We start from the raw sequence: 10,008 nt of genomic DNA, 5'->3' as shown, positions 1-10,008 counted from the left end.
GAAGAAGACTGTACCTCATTTTCATATTTACTACTAGTATGCGAATGTAATTCTTGGAGATTTAGTATTTGTTCGATTACTTGTACTCGTTTTAATGCAGTGCTTTTTGTTGTAATGGTTTGTTCACAAATCCACAGTAAAGCGTAATTTTGGGGTGAAAAATGTCAGGCAAAGTATTGGCATGTACTTGTAAGTGAAAAAGACAAGTATACTTTACGTAGGTATTTCTGTACACCAACTTGAGCTTTCATTAAGCCTGAAGTCATCCGGCTTAAAAAAAAGCATGTTATAAATGTCCCAAGCACTGTTTATTGGACCTTCTAACGGTATTTCGATGCATCCAGTCTGCCGAGAGAAGACCGCTGGAGTGGGTTGCTTGGGTGAGAGCGAGCAGGGCACCTGAAAGAGTAAAGCCAATAATTTATCTTGACTCATGCAACAGGTTGGCACCTAGGCAAATTCGCCTATGTTCCCACAGATAAGAAAGGTTCAGCATTCCGGTCATAGGAGATAATGAATAAATCTTATTGAAAAATATGTGGTTTCATGCAATGCCTATGTTTCAAGGGAACATGGAGTACTGTGGGAGAATAAGCTGTCATAATTAGCAGGCGATTGAAGCAAGTGTTATAGGAAAAAGATGGACACATCGTTTGATTAGCAATAATTACTAGTATTGAAGCAACAGAATACAAACATGAAATACCTTTAAAAACAACACCGACAGGTTGAGATAATAAATTATTCAGAAACTAAACCCTTCTGCCAGCAAAATACCGTAGTGTACTGGCTTTGACATTGCGCTGCTCAGGCAGAGGGCGTGGGATTGAATCCCGGCCACAATGGCTGCATTTAGATGGCAGGGAAATGCCAAAACCCCTATGTAAGGTCTATTGGGTACACGTTAAAGGAGACTAGGGATCCTGCCAACTTGAAGTTATAAAAACCGGGGTAAATTTCGAGATAAGCAAACTCACAAAAGTAGAAGGCCCTGGCCATGCGAAGACCATATAAAGCCTTTTAAGGTAGGTGCCAGCAGCCGCAAAATTTCTTGCAAAAGCGAAATATAGCAGAAGCGGTATTTTTCCGTAGATCACTTTTGCAAGGTATTTTACAACTTGACACCCGACATGTTGGGCATCTACGGGCAACAGCAATTCTTGCACAGATCATAGCAAACACTGTTGCACCTAGGTATACATAGACACATAGGTATAGGTACAGTCGCCGACTGATTTTCCGGACTCCGAAAATTCGGACTTGATTACTCGGTCTGCTTCACGGCACCGCCATTCTCCCCATGGACCATAATGTATAACAACTTCCGAAAGTTCGGTCGCCTTGCAACCTCTCGTCTGATTTTTCGGACACTCCTTGAGCCAACTTGATCGAGAGCACCATGCACCGACTCTGACCGTTGCATGGTTCTACTTGCTGAACGACATTTTTGTTTTGAACGGAGCCTCCTTGCTGCCCCACGAAGTGGCGCTACTGCAAATCCCTGCTCATCATCGTCGTCTCTGCCTGGTTTGTAGCTACAGCAGTTCCGGTCTCAGCTTAGTATGCCATGTCAAGACAATCCAGCAGCTGATTTGTTTGTTTCTTCGTGCACGACGCTGCGAGTAGGCCAGGTTTTTTGTTTGTGCAACTGATGTCGGCGTGACGATGTTTGATGAAGCAAGATGGGCCAATTCATTCCACTAATATCTAGAATAGCTACCTGTAAGCACCAACTACCTTTCAACAACATTTGCAAAGCAAAAAACCTCATCCTGAAAAGTCTGCACATGACGACATCGGTAGCATCATCAGCGTGGGGCCTCAAGATAATTCGGCAAGCCAAGAAATTACTGACAGCACGAGTGCAAGCATGCCAACAGGAAATCAGTGGCTGAATAATGCACCTTCTACCAATTGGTAGACAGTGCATTTTCGCAAAGCCCTAACTATAGCAGATCATTGTTCAGGAGTTCCCGAATGCACAACTCTATGCCATTTTCACACAGACTCTAGGGAAGCACCTCTGCACAGTTGCAAGAAAAAAAGCTAGATGCCCCAAGAGAAATGAGCCCACTCAAGCCATGGAAGTTGTGTTTACCTTGTCTTCCTACAACTACTCAAAACCTAGGACTGCTGTTTTGCACAAGGGAACAAACGTCAACATTGGTGCCTCGCCCAACACAAGTGGTCTGCGCTGTAGAAGGTGCCATAAGTCAGCCCACAGATGAGGCCCACACCAGTGCTGTCAGTGTGCTGTACAAATTGCAGAAGCACAGCCTACAAGCTTGTCTGCCTTAGTGTGATCGCACCAATGAACGAAAACTAACGAATCAAGTTTGTTTCGTGCCGAGAACAGTTGCCTCATGCTGGCTTGGTTTGTTGTGTAGGCATGTAAATAATGAAAAGGCCTGCATCACTATCTCTGAAAAAAAAATCATGTAACAAAGCACGTACAGTACACAGGTGCAGTGTCTATCACATACCATTTCGTGCAGTAGAGGCTACATCGGATAAACCGGCCAATGTATAAATGACTGGCAGCGTGACCAAGCAAACTTGATGCATGGGTCAGTTAGCAGTGGTAGTGCACTGCTTTCGGCGCACATGCACCTATGTTTGAAAGCTGCTTGATCGTGACAAAATATAAAGACAAAAGCGCTGGAGAGATATCTGAGGCTTTTCTTATATGTATGACGAGGAACCTAGCGCTAGCTCCCCATGCAGAGAATTACTAGACAGTGAGACTGCTTCTTATCATTGTAAAACAAGTGTCACGCTCACCATGTTTCTGTGCGAACAGCATGTATTCAGATCTATTCTCCCCCTTTCACCTTTTGCACAATATCACTGTGCGAGCAATAATACTGAACTGTTAGTAGCACTCTGTCCTGTTGCCTCCTTTCTTTCCTTGTGAATTGTGTGCTAAATAAGGCTTTTTTTGGTGAAAGAGTGCTAGTTTAACGCATAAACTAGCGCCATGGCACTTTGCAATAAAGGACTGTTATAATTCTCTAAAAATTTGTCCATGCAGAACAGTGTCAAAAGAACACCTTAAAGAAAGAACATGAGTGTATCTATCATAAAGACCAATCCTTGTCTTTTTTCCTTAACATAATTTTCAATACCGATATTGAAGTACAAGCTCACCATATTATATCGCCTTGTCAATGAAGCAAGGCACAATGGTGCCCAACTGTCGCGGGACCAACTTGGATGTGGAGATCAGCGCAGATCAGCAACATAGCATGGTCTGCTTACACTTCTTCTCCAGGTCCAGCCATACCTACAGCAGCTATAAAACAAGTGAGCTTAGAATCACAAGCGAAACAATATAAAAAGTGACACTGAACAAAGCAACTTTCGTTAAGCATAAATAGGATCGAAATGCTGACATTATGCCCATAAGTAACTTCACTTTGAGCAACAAAGCATCCAATTTAAGAAAGATTATATGTATCAGCTATCTATGTGAGAAAGATTAATCGAACGCCCTCTATTTGCCATACCCCTCCCCTTATGCATGGATGTCTCCCTGACTGAGTGAGCTGATCCCATGTATAGTGTAATTAAAGGTTGTCACTTGGTGGGCCAATCCCGATACCATTGCATGACTTGTACAATAATTTTAATGTGTTGTAATGCTGGCCATCCTTCAGGCACTGCAACATTATAGCACCCATAAGGCTAATGGTATTACCTGATAAGGTTAACTAATAGGTGTCCCCAGAAGCATAACTCGGCATGTATACTCGGAGGCCATTATTATAAGAGAAGCAATGGCAGAGGTGAAGCTTTATCCTGTGCCATATGCAAAATGGCCGAGCACGCCCAGCTTCTGGTTACATTCTCACTTGTGACCACTGCAACAGGCTGACTGACATGCGTAACCAGCAGTTTGTAGGACCACATTTTCATACCCTGCAATTTGTTTTACATCTGAAGAGATCAGCCTCAAGCTCCATGATGCGCTGCACTCAAGAAGCATTATAAACTGGCAACATTTAAATGCTATGCTGCATGGTTTGTTGCATGCTTTAGGAATTTACTTATTTATTATACACATAGCTCATAGGCTCCAGTTGGAGTATTGCATGAGGTGGCAAGAAAACAAATTCTGAACAAGGAGAACATTCAACAAAACAAGTCAGACCAAAGAAGAAAAAATAACATACTCTCCTAATGGGACTATGTATCTGGCAGCTAGCTTCTAAAAAAGACAATTAGGAATCTTTTACTACTGGTAGCGCTTTAGGGGATGGAATGTAGAATTCCAAGCTTCATACACTTTTAAGCCACCTTTCGTGGCTTTTTGTTTTGAACTCCTATTCTCTGTACTATTATAGAAATGAATACCCCCTCCAAAATAAAACAAAGAAAAACATGTAATGCACAGTAATGTAACACAATAATGTAATGCACAACAGTGAATACTTAGAAAAATGTAATTAAGAACATGGAGTCTATGTGGGCACAGATGTTAGAAGTCTACATGAAAGCATAATAAAGGTGGGCAAAGCATTTATGCTTTTGTCGGGCAAGCTGCAGCAAGACATACAGGTAAAGCATGCCTCACAACACAGTCCCTAAAAATATCTGTCACAATACAGTGAGTAGGTATATCATGCATATCTACAATAGCTCCTAATTATATTTAACTCAGAGGGGGCTACCTATGTAACTTGATCAGACTGAAGGTGGGCCAAATTCTAAATATACGATTCAAGTAGACAGAAAATGGACGTTATGAAAATGCATCTACAGCAAAAGTGTTGTACATTATTGTTGTACATTATGTCATACCTGCCAACCTGTGAACATAATATTTTGTAAAAATGCTGCAGACACTAAATTCTTTGTTGGGGACATAGCACACATTATTTTAAAGCTTGCTCTCAGCACCCCCATTGTTGCATACACACACACATTATTAATAAAGGGAAAATCGCACATCTACCCGCTCGTAGCAATTGCTACAAAAGAAACCCGTACGGATTCCTCGAAAGGAAAGCCTCACAATTGAAAAAAAGAAACCGTCCAGGTCTGGGACTCAAACCCGGGACCACCGCCTTTCCGGGACAGCCGCTTTACCATCTAAGATAACCAGGCGGCTAGCAGATGGCCGGGCCAAGTCGAATTTGTCGACAACATGAAGCAAAGGCAAGGGTCTGACGTAATAGTTCTGCGGAAATGCGCAAGGTGTAGAGAAGTAATTAATAAAGGAGAAAAAAATATTATGTCAAACCCTTGCTTTTGCTTCGCGTTGTCAAGTAATTCGACTTCGCCCTGCCATGTGCTAGCCAGCTGGTTATCTCAGATGGTAGAGTGGCTGCCTCGGAAAGGCGGTAGTCCCGGGTTCGAGTCCCGGACCAGGACGAATTTTTCTTCAACCGTGCGGCTTTCCTTTTGAGGAACACATACAGGTTTCCTTTGTTGCAAATGGTACGAGCGGGTGGATGTCTGATTTTCCCTTTATTAATTACTTCTCTCCACCTCGTGTGTTTGCGCAGAACTATTACGTCACACACACATTATCAACCATTATTTAACTTGTCGTGCAGCACGAAAAGCAGCAGCGAACTTGAAACCAGTAACTGACAACATTTTTTTTTAGATTACAGAGCTTTACGCTGCTTCAGGAATTTATCTGACTAAACTTCCTAACAGCACGTGCCCCTCTGATGTTCTCGTTAGAGATATTGCATCGCTAATAATAAAGCAGTACAAGTACCATTATAATTAATTTTTTACATGCATTTTAACAATGTCATACCGTCAATCTCTCAACAGCTTTAAAACATCTTAACCAACACAACTTCATTGTCTTTCTAAAATGACATTAATAAAATTGTAAAATGAGCCCACATTTGTAAACCCACGAAAAATTCAGGAGTTTCCAAACATGGATGATACCAACAAAATCTGCAGCTCTTGTAAGTGGCAGCAACTGCTTTGCACACACCTTGTCACAGCATGCACATCAGGTACTTTTCCGTGCTGTTGAGGCTGCAGAAGTGCCGCAGGTGCATATGTGGAGGTGCCTCTGGTTCACAAAATCTTGCCATCCCTAAACAATAATAAATACTTATTTATTGTAATCCCTGCTGAAACTGCAAACTTGTGATATAAAAAGATCACGTCATATTTTGAAAAAAGTCTCATACAACCAGTTACATGAAGCTGCAACTGGTTGTGCAAATATCTGATTGCAACATCACAGGCGGTTAAATAACACGTAAATCGAACTGTAGAGAACATGAATCTACTATGAAAAGGTTCACACAAACGTACAGCTGTATAACGTGAAATGTGAATTGTACTATCAAAAAATTCCTTAGGACATGAAAAGCGTTCCAAAACCTAACTTGTCTATGCGGCGCAACAAAGCACTGCTCCCAAAGGACGATGCGCTTAAAATTACAACAGACCACCTCATTTCTGGAGAGACAATACAGAAAAGAGAAAGATTTTTCGATTAAAAAGAAACATTGCTTATGTAATTTCGGCTTCTCTGCTAGATCGGAATCCTTTACAAGTACACGAAAACACACAGGACACTAATACACGTCATCTGACGACACACTATGAAAAGAAGAATTTCCATACAAGCTAAAAATCTGGCCATGCGTCGACGAAGAAATCGGGTGCTATCTCGCGCAGCTGTTAGCTGTGACGACGACACATCGACGTACTACTTCTAGAAATGACTATACCATTTCTTAATGAAAAATTATGTACACAAACAGTAACTTTCTTTGCTTGAATTTTTGTGCCCATTTAAATCAAAGAACCACCCGCGCTAGCGTGCTTTATAGGTGAAAGTAAATAAACCACAGATAGAGCTGTTGGTAACATGAATACGTTTTAGGGCAATTTCCATGGAACTTTTTGCTAAATGTGCACTGCGACATGAAGAACAACCATTTGAAAAGCACATTTATAATTCTTGCTGCTTTACAAATCCGGATCCGGTTGTTGTACGGATCTTGCGATACGTACAACAACGCACACTTCACGAACCATAGACAGGAAGAATGCGCGCAAGCGCCGGACTTACCTTTCTAGGCGTACTCGGAAAACGCTCCTTTTAGCGTCACAGGTGCCGCGGCATCGACTGCACCAACGGTCCTTCCGGCGCACACACTGTTGAATTGCGGATCAACTACAGGACGTAAGAGCACAACTTTCACCAAATTCTTCCGTACAGCGCGATACGATGCGACAGTGCCAGAGGAGGAGATCCTGTTCATGAGCCCGGAACAAAGGAAGCGCGAAGGGTCATATCTTCGACATCGGCGCACCACACGAAGGATACTGCGGGCTACATTACGCGGTCCCAGGGGTTTTGTGATTCTCAATGCATACAAAATGCACCACAATTTCTCTCGGCACAGCGTACACACGATTAAACAACTACATCGGACGGCGTCAATGCAGCAAGCACTCACATGTGGCGACAACTGAGGACGGCAAAATAATATCACCTGTAACTTTACCGGCGCTACCAGTGCTGCCATCTGTAGGCCGCCACCGAAAGCGACAGTGCTTTCGGTGATCTCATGGATGGTGACGGCGTTGTATTTCGATGTTATGCGAGTCGTACAGCGTCTTGTACGACGTGTTTCAGCAACGTTGCTTTTAATAGAGAGGACAGCAATCTGCGTATACGCCGTATAGACGTCTCACCCACTTGAAAAACACAACAGCAAATTTTCAGTCTGTCGTATTTTGGGACGTTGTGACTGTCGTTCTGTTCTCTCTAGTGTGACGCCCTGTAGTCGAAAATTCTGTAGTTCCTGATCAATATTTGATTAAAAATTGACAGAGGTCATTTTAAGGTTATGTAAAATTATTAATACGAAATAAAATAAAAAAATAAAAGTAGAAAAAAAAATGCCTTTTGCCTAGGATTCGAACTTTGGACCTGACGGTTCCGAGACAAGCATCTAACCACTGCACCACGCTAAACATCACTGCTGGCGTATGTTGAAGCTATGTCAAGAGTGTAAATTGCTGTCTGGGTTGCTGTTTACATTTGCATTTTAAAAGCCACGATGCGCTTTCACTTCTCCGCGTCAACTGCCGCATCTCTAGATGAGCAAAAGTGTTGTTACCATCGACAGGTACATCGTGGAGTGCTAGACCATCGATTTTGCTGTAACGATATCCATATTTCATACGAAATTCAGAAACAGACAACGGTGACCGGGGACACTGAGGGTTGTTACTGCTAATTTCGACAGTTGTCTCTTGCTCTTTACACTTTTGAGCTCGCATATAATTCGTGTGTTCAATACAATATAGCTACATAAACACTCGTGGGTGAGTCTTCATCTCGACAGAATACTGGCTTCTCACGGCAGCGCTGTACCAGATTAATGAGACCCGAGCGAGACAGCTTTTCACGCAACTTTGTGGAACAATCCAAAACTTCTTTCCCGCTTCGCATATGCTTGTGCAATATTTCTGGGAAATTAACTAATGTGTCAGTGTAACCGCACATGTAAGTCCACAGGCCTGTGTGCCCCATCTTACCAAATAAAACAAAGCGGATACGCAGCCATTCCCGCAGATGGTATGATTTTGATCAGCGGCCGATTTTGAGGAGGCCGGTAGGGCGTTGCTGGTGCCGCGTCGTCACGGCACAATTATAACAATTGGCAACGTCGACTTTAATGCCGGTGTCGGTGCTATCAGTACTGCCGGCTCCAAAGAAGCACGATTGAATACCGCGCAAGAAAAAAAGTACAGTGTACACCACCGATGCGAAGCTGACATTTTAAAGGGCCGCGACGGAAAGTGCTTCTGTTGCGACTTCAGAACTCTTGGCCGTCGCGACCGAATGTTTCGGTTGCGACGTCAGAATCGCTGTCGTAACGTGAGAAATGTCTGTCGCAACTTCAGAAACGTTAGGAACTTCTGTCGTACAACAGAAATTGCTGTAGTTGCAGCAGGAATTCCTGTGTCTTTTTCAACTGGGCAGGACCGGGAATCGGTTTGAAATTCGCAGCTAGCATATCGCAGTTTGGTCTGTGAATGTTCCGAGGTGGTCACGCAATTTCTGTAGAGCTTGATAATGGCCCCAATTTAGCACTAGGGGCTAAATTGTCAGGATGTCGAACAATAAAAAGTTCCTCCCCAGTTCTATTCAAGCATTAAACTCGTATGCATGATACCATCCAGTATGGTTGCCACAAAGCTCCAGAATAAACCAGCTTTTGTGCCAAACAGGCGACCCTATATGGTGCCACTGTGTCCAGTATAAGCCAGTTTAGTTGCAAACAGGGCCCCTGTTAAGACCCATTTCTGCTTGAACTGGTCGTGCCTATACCTGCTTGCATGCCAAACGGGACCCCGCTCAGCCCTGTTCATGTGTGAACTGGTCCAATTTATACCTGTTTGCATGCCAAACGGGACCCCGTTCAGACCTGTTCGTGTGTAAACTGGTCCAGTTTATACCTGTTTGCATGCCAAACGGGACCCCGTTCAAACCTGTTCGTGTGTAAACTGGTCCTGTTTATACCTGTTTGTTGCTAAACAGGTCCCTGTTAAAACCAGTTTAAACCTGTATAACCCAGTTTGAATTTAAATAGGATTTTCCAATAGGGCATGCATCTTTTGGTAGACGCGGATGAAGTTTTCTGCAAAACCACAAGATGTGCATGCAAATGGTGCTTTTTGCAGAACGCGCACGTGGATTTCTACCAAACGATGTGCTAAGCTTGCCGATGCTGCTCTTTTTAGCACCCGCGCACGGATTTGTGCGAAAACGCGTTTTAAGCATGCACATGCATCTTTTGGTAGACGCGGATGAAGTTTTCTGCAAAACCACGAGATGTGCATGCAAATGGTGCTTTTGGCAGAACGCGCACGTGGATTTCTACCAAACGACGTGCTAAGCATGCCGATGCTGCTCTTTTTAGCACCCGCGCACGCATTTGTGCGAAAACGCGTTTTAAGCATGCACATGCATCTTTTGGTAGACGCGGATGAAGTTTTCTGCAAAACCAC

At 43.2% G+C, this 10,008-nt stretch overlaps 1 long non-coding RNA gene across 1 annotated transcript; it reads right to left on the bottom strand.

The window, feature by feature from the left end:
* Window positions 1-286: 286 nt before the first annotated feature.
* Window positions 287-7,506, bottom strand: LOC126526042 (uncharacterized). The gene is made up of 4 exons (XR_007598442.3): window positions 7,055-7,506; window positions 5,960-6,064; window positions 3,148-3,292; window positions 287-399 (listed from the first exon to the last, which is right to left on the bottom strand). It is a non-coding gene; the product is annotated as an uncharacterized lncRNA (long non-coding RNA).
* Window positions 7,507-10,008: the final 2,502 nt, after the last annotated feature.

Source organism: Dermacentor andersoni, unplaced genomic scaffold (genome assembly GCF_023375885.2).
Source record: "Dermacentor andersoni unplaced genomic scaffold, qqDerAnde1_hic_scaffold ctg00000240.1, whole genome shotgun sequence".
Lineage (NCBI taxonomy): Eukaryota > Metazoa > Arthropoda > Arachnida > Ixodida > Ixodidae > Dermacentor > Dermacentor andersoni.
Note: the sequence above shows the minus strand (reverse complement) of the source record. Positions and strands in the feature narration are given on the sequence as shown.